Raw genomic sequence first — 14,686 nt, 5'->3', positions numbered from 1 at the left:
TCCGTCGGTTTATCTCGAACTTGAAGCGGCTTAAAATATAGTCGCTGTAAAGTGCCATCTTATCTTCCCTTTGGATATCTTGTCTATAAACAGAAACGTGTTGATCCACTGGGATCGAAACAACCGCTGGGCAATTGTCAGTAGTGCACCACCCTATTTTTTTGTGTTGAAAATAAGCCATGAATGCAGAACAATAATGAAGGATTATTGCAAATGCATCTTTTTAATGTCTAATTTGGAGATTATACTAAATAAATTGTACTTTTAAAAGTATTTACAAGCATCCCCAGATTATTTCTCAAAGTGGCATGCTGGTGCACTTCGTGGAGCGTCCTGAATTTTCTTTGTATACGTTAGCATCGTTTAAAAGAACATTGCTGTTCTCGTACGAATCTATCATGCGAAACAAGTCATCCGTAATAATGGATATTACCAAAAAACGTTTTCATAAATTATGGTTCAATAAACCAGATAAGAAGCCTTGTTACGAACACGGCAAAAATAGTGCCTTCAGTAATCACTGAAGGGGCGAAAATGTTGACCGTATAAGGTGTGTGAGTGCGTGCGTGTTATGGCGGACTGGTTCTCCGGTTTGCTAACTCTCTAACAGGAAGTTTTAATACCGAAAAGCCACGTGAGCGCGCGCGGGCGCTTTGAATGCAGGTGTCAAGAATATAATTAATGACTTGTCAGTACCGAGGATTGAATTCTGTTCTCAGTGTTTCCGCACCCTTAATTGAGCCTTAACGCCAGGTGGCCCCATCTTTGGTCCCAAATCCCAGCCATGTGCCAAGCAATGTTTGATTTTTAAAACTTTTTAAAACTGCTTTAGCTAACATTGCATAATCAGAAGCATTTGAAGTACATTGCATTTTCCTGGTTTTGTTTCTGTTTATTATTTATCTGCACTGTTTTGTAATATGTTTGTAACTTTTGTAACCCACTCCCCTCTCTAATGCCTCTGGCCCTGAGGGTACCTAATAAATAAATAAAAATCAAAATAAAAATGTCAAACTCATCGTACGTCAAGAGTCACGTACCGGTGGGCGACGTCAGAGCTCAAAGCACAAACGTTGGGGCGAACGTCGGACCGTCGCATACCCAATGGGGGCGTCAGTTCGGCACATACTCCCGTCCGCAGCCGATGGGGATGTTCGTTAGGCGGGAACATGCATACCAGCATTCACAGCCACTGGAAATTTCAATGACAGCTACGCGCAGCCAGTGGGGATTTTTAAGGCAGGTTTTTGGCACGAGAATCTGAGGACGCCGCTTTGTTCGCCATCCGAGTCAAGTAGTACGTCATCGTCTCGCATGCCTATCCAAACTGAAATCTGGAGCCGGTATGCCGAAATTCGCAATGTAATATTCTTGCTATGATTTTGCCATCAAAAGTGTATTCAATGTTCCAGGCAGCAAATGAAAGTATGGTGCACAGTCATGACGACCACAAACGTGAGTTCTGAGCAAATACTTTTACAGCAATCAGCCACCGCCGGTTTTGCTTTGCTTGTCGTTCCGCATCAAAACTGCTAACGGATTACTTTGCCCGTTTCCATTTCTGGCCTGGTTTTTTGGAAGGGGTGGTGGTCTTGAAGAGTCTTTGACGCAAAACCGTTTTACGTTTGTGAAAATATCCCCGTTTCGTTCGCGGTAATTTCCGGCTTTCTTCTCCCAGATATTTATTGCGCCTATCAGTAATGGCCGTGGGAACTTTTGGGGCCCTCATCATCATCACCAGCCTATCTATGCCCACTGCAGCGCAAAGGCCTCTCCCATTAATCTCCAATTACCCCGGTCCTGTGCTAACTGCGACCAATTTAATAAAGAAGAAAGTGTATGACAGCTGCATCTTACCGGTACTCACCTACGGGGCAGAAACTTGGAGGCTCGCTAAGAGGGTTCAACTTAAATTGAGAACGACACAGCGGGCAATGGAGCGGAAGATGATAGGTGTAACATCAAAGGACAAGAAGAGAGCGGAGTGGGTCAGGGAACAAACGCGTGTTAAGGACATATTAGTAGAAATTAGGAAGAAGAAATAGACGTGGGCAGGGCATGTAATGCGAAGGCAAGATAACCGTTGGTCATTAAGGGTATAACAGAGTGGATCCCTAGAGAAGGCAAGCGTTGCAGGGGGCGGCAGAAAGTTAGATGGGCAGATGAGATCAAGAAGTTTGGGGCCCTACGCAGGTATAATTTTGCGTGCCATCTCATCTAGCCTACATTAAAAAAAATTAAAGAAAAGGAGCTAACGGGTTCAGATGGTTACCTTCGCCGGCAGGCATGACCTTCTCCTTCTCGGTGGCATAAGACAGCATCCTTTAGGCGCAAGAGGAACGGTGCTCCCGATATGTTGCACAGATGGCGGTGCCACAGCCCACACCTCCGTCGGTCGAATGAACTTCTTTTAGCCATTAATTGTGCGTGTCCCCGGTTCACTTTACGACTTGCCAGACTTGTTTCAAGTGCAGATGAAGCGTAGGGGCGTGCATTTCCTGCAAAAATGTGCGCGCATCACGGTAGCTCCCTGCTGTCAAATGCAAAGCTCTGAACATCTGTGTGTTGCTCCTGATCGCGCAGTTTGTTTATCCCATGGAATGTGTGTTTCCTCCTTGGCAGTGATGTCCGTAAGAGCTTCCGAAGTCGAAGTTGTTACAGCCGGCTATCTGCCGCGCCAGTGTTCGGGTAACATTTTCAAGTATTAAGTAACTGCGTCAAACTGCATAGGCCGCTTCTCTCGCAATATTCGCCGTCTACGCAAGTGCGCATCAGAGCTCAACCGCCATCCATTGTTATATCAGAGGGCAGGGAGGGCGCCTTTTCTGCGGTAACGCGAAGCGGCACTTGGGCGCCATGCGTGTATCAGAATTTTTTGGGCATAGAGATATCACCAGTGGCTATAGGGCGTGTGGTAGTGAATGAATGAATGAATGAATGAATGACTTTACTGCAAAAAGGACGCCAAGAAGCCCTGTCTCAGAAAAAGGGGAAGGTGGTTGGAAAAGAGGGCGTTGTAATTACATGTCCTTACTTTGGGTTTGCCATGTTCCTAGTCCACGTAGGAACTCTTGGCCGCCTGCGGGGTGGGAGAGCGTTGTTGAAGATGCATTATTGCGCAATGAAGAGTCACTTGGGATGGCACGCAGCAGGACGCACTCAGGGACCAGTTGGGATGGAAGTGGGCGTCGCTTATCCTTTACACAACGTAACTACACAATGTAAGAAAGCCAATTTGGAAAACGAATTTTGTCACTTGTTCTAATAGTTGGGCGTTGTTACTGGCATGCGGAAAGTTTTCTATAGCGATGTTGTCGGTTTTGTGAAGCGTGTGAGAAGTTGTGCGCAGCTGGTTGAGAAGATGGAGCGTGCCTGTTAGAGGTGGTAGTAAGAGAAGTTTGCCTGCGGACAGCGTGGAAGGTGTTACAGGAAGCCAAGTTTGAAATACGCGCGTGTCATCATCGTCGCACGTCGCTAGAAATAACTGGTTTAGCAACGGAGCGAAGCTCTCACGAGTAAGCCGACGGAGCGAATGCGCGAGCGTAAAGCTGGGGGAATTTTGTGCGTGGCTGTCGTTTCTTGGGGACTTTTATTTAACTACTGAAAATTCTGGAACGACGAAAGAAGCAGTGCGTCACTGTCAGGGCCACGTAAGTTCTTAACTAAACCGAGTTACCGATGACGCACAAGCGCGAAGGGTTCGCACGCTTGCGTTCCGAAATATTTCCGTCGGTATGTTTCGCCACTGTACACGAAAAGAACCTGTCGCTACGTCCAAAGGGTAAATGCGGGGAATAACGGCTGCCTACATACGATCGAACTCAGAAATTTAGTCTATGCGGTGATATCACGGAACGTAAACCGTGATGCTGGCATTGCGTTAAGTCACCTCACAGATAACATTTTTTGTGCCAAACCATATGCTCGTCTTGGTCATCGAATCACTCCTTTTATCGCAAATTTTTTGTGCGTGCACGGTGGGGAGACAGGTCAACGACGTTTTTCAAATATGTAAGTACAGCCACGGCCCCTTTTTCATCGAGCGGCCGGTGTACAGCAAACGATATGGGTCGAGAGTTATCGGCCTCCATAACGAAAACAACGCACAAAGGGGGCGCCGGATAGTGGGTGGCTGAGCGGCAATGGACACTGAACGTTTAGACCTCTAGATATCGTTTTGTATTGTGGCTTCCTACATGTACAGCAGCGCTATGGGCGAACTTTCATGTGTTTCGCTCTGCGGCGAACGTTATCTAGACGCTTTGGCGAGCGCAGTGTCCCGGGCCTAAATACGTAAACTAATTGCTACACCGTGGTCTCGGGCTGTTCGCCGGACCGTCGCCTCCGTGATCGGCATTGCGCGGTGGGTGGACACCCATGAGATAATTCTCGTGTTTATATGAGCAGGAACAGCCGCTTATCACGTGCTGTAACACGCATGGGCGCTCGCAGAATTTCACAAGGGAAAGAGGGGGGGGGGGTACAAACTGCGCCTCAGAAGAACAGGAAGAGTGAATGAGGTATGTGATAAAGAAACGAATAAAAAACTTGGCAGGAATAGAGGTGGGTATAGGCGAAACGGGAAGCTTTCATCGTGGCATACCTGGGTTGAAATGAACTGGCGTGTGGCATTTCTTTTTTAGTGTTATTATGTTTGGCGTAGTTGATGATTAATCAGAACGGTGAGCCGTGGCGAGTACGTCGACAAATACGAGACGTAAGGAGAAACGTTCAAAGTTCCGATCTCCTCGGTGAAGACGCCACCGGCTTTAATAGCAGAGAACGCGATATACGCAGAAACTTTGTGCACCCTCATGTCCTCACTTTCCCCCCGGCACCCCCAAAGTCGTTGCCCCAGCAGACCCGTGGTCGGAGGTGGCGAACCGTATCTCGTGTGCGTGCGTGAAATAAATAAATAAATAAATAAATAAATAAATAAATAAATAAATAAATAAATAATCAGGTAGCGTTAATTGCTTCTCCCGTAATTATGTAGCATACATTGAAGGGAGAATATTTTGTGCTTGCTATTAAGTATCTTCAAAACAACTTTCTGACAAAATATGAATGTTATTTTCCTTCGTCTGCCGTAGCTTTTTATGAACTTTGGTCCAATTTATTCGACTAAATCTTAGCAAAAATAAATAAATGGTTTATTACCCTGTTCAGGGTCCGACGATTGCCAACGCATAAAAAATAGGGATGAAAAGGACAAAAAACTTTTAACATGGATGACGTGCACATAATGAACACGTACTAAACTGACTTTATAGAACGTTATCACGCTTAATTTTCTCATACAGACCAGGAGAACACTTCTAACTACAGACGAACGTGTAAAGATAGTACGACACTTCTACAGTGGGCAACACATAACAAATATGGGCGAAAGAAGTCCTTAACATGCATGCTGTGCAGAGAGCAAACAAAACAACACATCATGCAAACAAAAAAAAAAACACCAGGCCACCTACCACTAAAGGAAAACAAATTACTCCCGGGTATTGACAGAGCGCGAGGTGGCTAATTGTCGACGCTTAGATATCGCTTCACTCACCAGCCTCTCAGGACCGCTGTACTCGGGATTGCGCCTTGTCTACATTCCATCAAAGCTTTCCTCGCATTTCCTTTCAGGTTAGTCGACTGGAACGCTACCCTGTAAGGCATCGCTCTCCTGATGACGCTGCAGAGCACTCACAACTTCTAATCTGCCGATGTAACTTCTCTCCTCACTCTACCCGCTCACTTCAGACATTTGCAGTCGCATCGCTCGCCTATTTTCTCCTATACAGCTGTGCGGTGTATTTGATTATTCTTCCGTGGTAGTAGTAGTTTTGATTTTGCATGTTTTTTGCTTTTATCTGTGCGTCAGCATAGCGGCCCATCGGCTGTCCTTGGGCGACGTTAATAAACTCGTAATTGATTGATTGATTATGAGCACTGCTACTGATGTAATAGCATCGTTTTCGCTGGGTGAATACAAGGCAATCGAGGCGTGCACAGCCACTCAAAACAGCGATCACGGACACCGAGGCGCATAAAAGGGCTCGACGCGCCGGAGCTGACTCCCCCCACAAAGGGGGCGGCACGACCACCCTTCGCGCAGCTACGCGATCCCGCAAATTTCCCGGCCTTTATGCGTAACGAGTCTCATCTTGCCCTCCTTCGCGTCGGTGCAGCGAACCCAGGCACGCACCGCGAAGCGCAAGAGTAATGTGCTCGCGTCGGCAGATCATTTTGCTCTCGGGCGGCGCGGTTCAATTTCTGGTACTCGACGAACCCTGTCGTCACTCTGCGCCAAGCTATCAACGCCGCTTCCGGTCACAGGAATGGGAGACGCTCTTTTCTGCTTGCTCGTTGTTCGTTTCTCTCTTTCCGTGGCAATTACCCCGCATATTTTTCTTCACCGAGGCGGCATTCCGCTTCAAAGCGAAAAATTGCCCGTATCAATTTGCCTCCGCTCTTCCTTCCTCGTCACGTCGTTAAGTTGCCCGTGTGACGCTACGGTCGCCGTGTAATTGAGACCAGGCTTTAAAGGAGGTCGAAGCTGCGTACCCGGATGAAATAACATGAGTGGCCTCTTGTGGGGCCAGAATGGATATCTCTCCGCGAAGATATTAATTAAGCGCTCATAATTATTCAGGTGTCCCCTTTAAATGTTAGTTCAAGGCTGTGAGCACCCCCTGGAAATGTGCAGAGTACCTCAAGAAGCACGTACGTAATTAAGAGGCTATTAAGAAGAGCCGCTTCGCATGCGCGGTTTTTAATTAAGCAAGAATGATGGGGTAAAATAAAATCCCGCGTTACAGCGGCGTGATTCCGTCCACTGCGTGTGGCGCGGCTTGTGCGCCTAAATAAACGATGCCCCTCCGTTTCCGGCTTCGAAGCACGTAGAGCCGTTTTTTTTTTTTCGGCGTACAGGAGGCAACCAATGTAGCTTCAACAAATATTTATATCACTCCTTCCCGCTTTCTGGCGCGTAGTACGCGACCAGACGGGGGATTAAACGTTGTTGGAGGACCCAGGAGCAGAAAAATCTCATCTGTGTGTGCACAGAACGGTGAGGCTGTCCCCTTTGGGGAACGGGCACACCCTTTTTATCCCATTCACTCCTTGTTTATAACCCACGGTCATTGACCAAGCTGTAAAGGGGCTAAATGTCCAGTGGCCCTCTTTTAGTTCCGCCTTTTTTATGTCTCGTGTTCGACGATATCAACCGCCGCCCACACCACGCTCAGTGGTTGTTCGCGCTTTCCCTTCACTGCTACCGGCTGAATGTCTGCGAAGAGACTTTGAAACGCACGTGGCAAATTATGAATTTGACTGGCGTATTCGGGTATGATGCAAATGAAGTAAAAATAGCAGACAGGTTGCAATTCGACCTAAACGATGCTAATTTTTTTCTCAGGCGAGGACCGCGGTACTAAGTTACGTTAGCCTCTTGCTTCATTAATTGTGTAGCATAATCTCTCTCTCTCTCTCTCTCTCTCTCTCTCTCTCTCTCTCTCTCTCTCTCTCTCTCTCTCTCTCTCTCTCTCTCTCTCTCACACACACACACACACACACACACACACACACACACACACACACACACACACACACACACACACATTGAAGGAAGAATTGAGGCAATATTTGTGCTCGTTATTTTTTGCTCAGGCGAGGACCGCGGTACTAAGTTACGTTAGCCTCTTGCTTCATTAATTGTGTAGCATAATCTCTCTCTCTCTCTCTCTCTCTCTCTCTCTCTCTCTCTCTCTCTCTCTCTCTCTCTCTCTCTCTCTCTCTCTCTCTCTCTCTCTCTCTCTCTCTCTCACACACACACACACACACACACATTGAAGGAAGAATTGAGGGCAATATTTTGTGCTCGTTATTCAGTATCTACAAAGCAACTTTCGGACAAAATATGAATGTTATTTGCCTTCGTCTGGCGTGATCTTTTATGAACTTTGGTTCGCTTCATTAAAGGGGCCCTGAAAGGCGTTTTGAGCACACTAAATGAAGTAGCGCAATCGTTAGATTGGGTCGTCAAGGTCATCTGGGCCAAGTATTACTCTTTTACGCGCAGCGGAAAGCTCACACTTTTGTTGCAAAGTTTGTCGCTTTTTTCTCACCCTTTCCTTCGTGTTTTGGACGCCACCATCTTCACATGTCTACATCATCGATTCCCAGATGTTCGTCATGAGCTACAGATCCTGCTATTGGGCGGCTTTTTCACGCACTTCCGGCAAAGAGATGAGTCGTCTGCTCAGCGTCGGCTCGCCGGCTGATCTGCCAGCGGAGTGTCGGAGTGCTTGGACATTTTACGACAAACGAAACAAGTGTAAACAACCGCTTAACCGTTCGTATTGAATGCAACACGGCCATAACACGACATGGATATTCTCTTACCTGAGTACGCTCCATAAGAAAGCGTTGAAGCCCCGTGGCACTTCTTTCGTGCAATCGCAGAGCACCCCCTGGAAATGTGCAGAGCACCTCAAGAAGCCGAATGCCCGGGTTTGACGGATACATTTTATTCCACTTCTAAACAATCCAGAGATGCGTTTCGAACGAACACAACGTCACAACATGCGTTGCAAGTCTGAACCGCGATTGACAGACGATGGGTTGCCTCCTCCTGCCCGTCGTAAATTCGGCACTCACCTCGCGCGCGGTTTGCGGGGACGAACAGCAAGTCACTTAACTCTGGCGCGCAAGCCGAGATGGATTTTAGCCACGCACACTGCACATACCCCATGCGAGGTTGAGTTATACGTCGCTCGAGAAAGATAATCCAGACCATGGGAAGCACTATCCACCCGGAGAAGCTCAACGTCGCATTTCATCGCGAAACAAAGGCGTCCACCGTCCACAACACACACACCATCGCCTCCTGTAATGCCAAACGCATCTCGCACTTCCCAATGGGAGTGAGTGGGGTACGCCTGCAGTGCCCACATGTCGCGAGGTGGGGCCCCGAGCTGAACCGGGATCACGCAACCGTAACTGACTTCTGGGGCGGTTTGTGCCTTGTTGCCAAGGCAACCGATGTTTGAGATTGTCAAAGAAATGGCGCTCGCTCCAGCGCTAGAAAGCTCAGAGCCGCGCCGGAGCATGTTTTGCCAACGTTGCCGCTCTCCACCACGCGTCGCCCTAAGCTGAACTGGTCACATTATTGAAGCATTTTGTGCACGGGTTCTGTATCGGTTTAAAATGTCTGTTTCACATGCCGCCGCCGGAATTACCACCACCGCAAAATAAGACCCGGCACCAGCGGGGCCACATCTGATACGGCGCTTTCTGGATAAACAGTGCGCGGCGCATGAGGGGCATGAGGGACCGAGCCCACGATCCTCCCCGAGCGGCTGCGAGTTCGCCGCCGTTTAAAAGTGACGGGCTGCCCTGCAGCAACGCACACCGCGAAAGGGCAAGGCCAGGCCGCCGCACAAATGCGGCCAGATTTTTCGTTCGCTTTTCCAGCCTTGAGCGGAGTGCGGGATTCATGGTGTCAACAAAGCTTGCGCGTAGCAGGCGGCAGTCTGAGGAACGCCGTAGCGGAAGTACGTCACCTCTGAAGAGCGCAGCATCATGGGAGGGAAGGCTCCCGCGCCGTCAACAGCGAAAGGAAGAGGAAACGCGGCGCGACGATAATGCGCGGTTTTTTATTTACGATTTCTCAGCTAATACTCATCGCTTTAACAAAATTCTTGCGGGAGGAGGTTGCTAATACATTGTCTTATTTGGTTACATGTACATCCACGTATCGGCGGAAGGTATTTCAGGACCCCTTTAAACCAAATTTTAGCGGTCTCTGCAGATCCATATTAAACGGGCTAGAGCGTATTTGTAGTTTAAGATCTGGTAAAAGAGAAATATAAAGACAACAGCGTCCCATGTTCGCAAGCTCTGATTTATTGTAGGGTTTAACGCGCCGCCGCAGCGCAGGCGATCAGGCGAGCCGTAGTAGAGGGCTGCGGATTAATTTTGACAACCTGGGGATCTTTAACGTGCGCCGAAATCTCGTACACACGGGCGTTCTTGCTTTTCCCTTCCATAAGAAAAGCGGCCGCCGCGGCCAGGAATCGAACCCGCGACCTCATGCTCAGCAGCGCAACGCCTTTGCCACTGAGCCACCGCGGCGGGTGATGTTCGCAGGCTTTAAGAGTTTTAATTGGCATTTCTTTTCACGTTGTTATTTTGTCGTTTGATGCTCGCGTTCGATGCTTTCACGTTCGAAATCGGAAAGCATTCGGTAGCCACGTTTTCTACCCCGCCGTTAGCGAATTTAGGCAAGAAATACGGGGAAAAAATTGAAGATCCTTCGGTGCATCTTTAAAGGGGCCATGAAGACAAAACGCAAGCATGGTTCATTCAAAAGATTGCCTCGTTAGAATCATACTGACACGTCTTTTAACGTAAACTTCGCTCTAATAAGCTGCATAATTAGGAAAAAATGGAATGGCCTTGCGACCCACTAGCTCATTTCCTGCAACAGAACCTATGATGTCATACCAGCCAGCTTTGCGATTAGCAGAGGCCGGAAAATCAAACGCATATTAGGCAGAACTTATAAGCTTGCGAACGAGCTATTTGAGCTTAAATTTAGGGCACACTCTTTTTATATCAGAAAGAATGATGGGACAAACAGTGGAAGTTACGAAGGCACACGTAAACATAGAAGTACTGATGCGTACTGCTGTTGGTACTGCGCGCACTATGCTTCGTTTAGATGCACAGCACTGCGGGGCTTTGGGGTTGTCTCAGACGACACTGGCCGATTGACGCAAGCGACGGTGTCTTACGTGACCATATTTGTCGATCGAGCGCCATGTTTCGCGAAACGATTATTTTCTCATTGAATAAAAACAAGCCAGGTTTAAATACGGTCACAAACAAACCAAAGCAGAAAACGGCTTGCCGCGGTGTGATGGCGCCATCTAGGTTGACTAACAGTAAGCAAGTCTCCGCTCCACACCAAGTTTAGCTGAAAGACCTGTTATTATGATGCCATTGCAAACGTCCTTGAAGCACGTTTTGGCGCGAGAATCAAAATTTTACCTTAAATTTATTTATTTCGCAGTGAATAAAGCATCGTTTACTCCTGGACAAGCGCTGGGGGCACTATAGAGCTCGAAATCTTTCGAATAAAATAAACTTGTATTTTGTCTTCATGGCCCCTTTAAGAATGCGTGAGTATCTCTTCCGTTTCCTTCACGAACCTGAGGCTCAGCGCACGGCTTCCCCTGTATTGCCACCATGCGCAGATGACGGTGGCGAGCCGCGTGTCCACTTGACGTCGCCCTGCCAACGTCGGCATCGTTGCAAAGCCAGCTGCCTCCTTTGTCTTTTTTTTCGATCGCTCCGTTCACACACCGAAGTGGATCGAAGCAAAAATTTTACCGACGTGTCCCACCTATCGCTTACGCAATAGTAAAAGCCAAGTGACAAGAATATAATTTTCTCCCATGATTGAGGAAAACTACGAAATTACTTGGATCGTGGAGCGTGCGTCAGTTGAAAGGTGCTGAAAAAGCGCCCTGGCCCCGGCGACTTCTTGTCCCGACACCGCGCCAGCAGAGTGGGGGCTTCGCGTGAACTACAACCGGCGGGATAATAAACGAAGACGCAAGAAGAATGAGCGTGCCGGTGGGAGCAGCAACACGAAGGGGAGGAGAGGTGCAGACCCGGCGCCGAGCTCGCATCGCCTCCGCAGGCGCCCGACGCATCGCTTCGGCCGAAAGGGAGAACGACGGCGGGGGAAAAATGATGGGCCCGGACCTGATTATAGGATCCCTGAGGCGGCGGGAGAACGCGGCTGAGTAGGTTCAAACCGGCCGCTGCGCTGAGCGCTAGACTGTTTGCCAGAGCTCCTGTTACACCATGATCTACCGCCAGCGCTTGTCGTGGCGTAGTAAACGTTGCCTGTAAGAGCAACAGTCGCCCAGCGCTCAGCGGCAAATTTTCCGTACGTTCATGAATCCCAGCCACACGAGGGGTAACGGTACCCGAAGCGTCGGGCTGCTGAGCGCGAAGGAAGCTGCGTCTTTGAGTTCTGGCCGCGTCGATGACAGCTGTGCTTGATGCGACATCCAAAAACACATAGATCCTCAAGTGCGAAATTTCGCGACACATTAGGGAAACCGGGATGGCATCAGTTAAGGCGTAGCCTCGTGCCACGCGCCTCGTAGACAACGTTATCGTTGGGCGGGAAGGGTAAGCCCACATTTTCTCTTTGGCTATCAGAAACCCGCTTTCACCTGGTACGGATCATCCATAAGCAAGCTGCATTGCGCTCCCCGAAAATTCGGGCGCGCTGCCTCTTTCGCCGACGTTGCACTGCCGCTGTCAATATTTCCAGGTGGGAGAAAATGAACAGCCATTTTTTACACGTCCTGCGACTCCATCAACAAATAATAGCAAATAAAAAGGAACTCTCCTGGCGCGAAACGATACGGCCACCGAGACGCTTGAATTTAAACTAGTGACATTTTTACGGAGTGTCGCTGGTGCCCTTCGCTGCAACTACTGGGAGCGATTTAGTGATCGTGATCGGTGCCCAAATCTAGTGACAAACGACAAAGGATCCCAGAAATGTCTGAAGCGACCACGTTTCCCTGTCACGTGATGCATGCGTGGAATACTCATGAGGAGGTCGAACATGGCTACTTGCCCGGTCAAATGAGGGGTCATTACAGGCACAAGGGAGCAAGCATTCGACAGCACACTGAGGGGTTCAATTCAGCGAGCTTGAGCATAGTCGTTCAGCTCACTCAAACTGGGGTTTTGCGTGCTGAAAGCTCGTTTGGGCCGTAGGACACGTCGAATGTACGGCGAGGACTGCAGGTTAATTTGGACTGCACGAGATTGTTTACGCATGCGCCCAAATTACTTCCACACGGGGGCTACCGTATCCATGAACACACCCTTCGAAGCGCAAAAGAGAATCCAAGCGGCGGCGGTGTGTCCAGTCGTAACATATTTGAGTGGTGAATTCGTCACATTCATAACTGATTCACCAAACCTGCACGCCAATTTCGCGGTATTTGTAGCAGAAGTATTCAGGAGAAAGCGGCAAACAATCACGCAAGAAATAAGCGCTTCTCCAGCCTCTTTCTTACTGCGAATTCAGTTTTTCTTCCTCCTCTTCTTCGAATGTTATCACAGGCATTCGATTTAAATGCTCAGTTGTTTCCAACACTTGTATTGCGCGACTGCTCAACAAAAAAAGAAAAGTAAGCTGCAGTTAAAGAAGTGAGGGCGCCTTTTGTAATGAGTAGATGAGTTTATTCGAAATGGCACCGATTGAGTTTTCTATCGTCTTCTTTTTCTCTTCTTCTTTCCCATGCAAATTGGCTCGTCTACACAACGCCTTCTAGATGAGGTTAAAGCCCCCGCACCATCCCCACTTCTCCTGCTTCCCTCTCTTCCGACCGGCAGGGGTGACGCCACTGTAGGGTCATGTTCACTGCTTTCTTCTTCAAATATAGGCGGTTAACGAGCGCCAAAATGAATCTTTCATTCGACTACAACGACGCAACGCTGAGGCATTTTTTTTTTGTTATTTATAGAGGACTGTACCAAATCTCGCCAGTCAGCACTGCGCTCAGAAATAGTGCCGGGCTTTCGTGTTCGCCTACCAGGTAGGCTGAGGAGTACAGCACAGTGGACGCTGGAAACCTCGTCTGCATGGTAGAGAGCTCTTCTTCTCATTTTTCTTTCAACGAGGCGCCCAACGACAGCTGTATAGCGCCTGCAGTGCCTGATTGCGCGCTGGCCACCTCTCTCTCTCTCTCTCTCTCTCTCTCTCTCTCTCTCTCTCTCTCTCTCTCTCTCTCTCTCTCTCTCTCTCTCTCTCTCTCTATTCCACACACACAGAGACATACACACGCACGCCCGCACCCACGCACGCACGCACGCACGCACGCACGCACACAAAACGATGTTACCAGAAAAAGCCCCTGAAGCAATCTTAGTAGGGCGCTTTCAGTGGTAATAGGCCAACAACTTTAACGTTTTTCTTAAAGCGTCAATCTATGATGGAAGCAATCTAAAATCCAAACCAGACGAAACGCCAATATGCATTGAAGGCGGCGCATGGCGTCTTGGCTTCCGGGTGCTTAGGCGCAGTAAACAGTTAAATGAGCTTTAGTCGGCTGCTACTTCCGCTTCTGCTACTACTGCTGGGCAAGGACCTGCTGTTTCATTATATCCTTATCGATGCTTCCTTTTATAGGGGCTTGGTGAAGATTAAAGTTTAATAAAAAAACGGTATTAGATTTTGGGAATAAAATTGGTTTTCTGATGAGCGGTTCCAAACAGTTGTCTTGCAAATGAGTGAATGGTAGTAATGCAATTACTGTAATGAAATTACAGTAATTTAGTTACTTTCTGCCGCAATGGGCGATGTAGTGGTTATTTGTTGGTCGGGAAATTTAGTACTGTAATGAATAAATGACTGTGGTAATTTTAGAGAAGAGTAATTCACTATTTTCAAAATTATTTTTTCGGAAAATGCGCCGTAGCAGTCTCCTCCCCCCCCCCCCCCCCTTCCGAAAGTAAACGTTTGTATGCTGCCGCTAATCTTCCGAGTTGACTTTCGTTAAAGGTAAGGGACAAGATGCGATGTAATGACGGTGGCGCACGTGTGTGTTTCTGCGTAAGCGAGATGAGAGGCCGGGATCACTCCGCAATGTTTCATGCT

The 14,686-nt window shown here is 48.3% G+C and overlaps 1 protein-coding gene across 4 annotated transcripts in view; it reads left to right on the top strand.

Moving 5' to 3' along the window:
- The window catches only part of LOC144155484 (uncharacterized), a 234,114-nt gene that overhangs the window by 11,275 nt on the left and 208,153 nt on the right, over positions 1–14,686 (top strand). The gene's annotated exons all lie outside the window — the stretch shown is intronic.

Source organism: Haemaphysalis longicornis, unplaced genomic scaffold (genome assembly GCF_048455015.1).
Source record: "Haemaphysalis longicornis isolate Haplotype H1 unplaced genomic scaffold, Haemaphysalis longicornis Haplotype H1 scaffold_1, whole genome shotgun sequence".
Classification (NCBI taxonomy): domain Eukaryota; kingdom Metazoa; phylum Arthropoda; class Arachnida; order Ixodida; family Ixodidae; genus Haemaphysalis; species Haemaphysalis longicornis.
The sequence above is the reverse complement of the archived record's forward strand: the minus strand, read 5'-3'. Positions and strand labels throughout refer to the sequence as shown.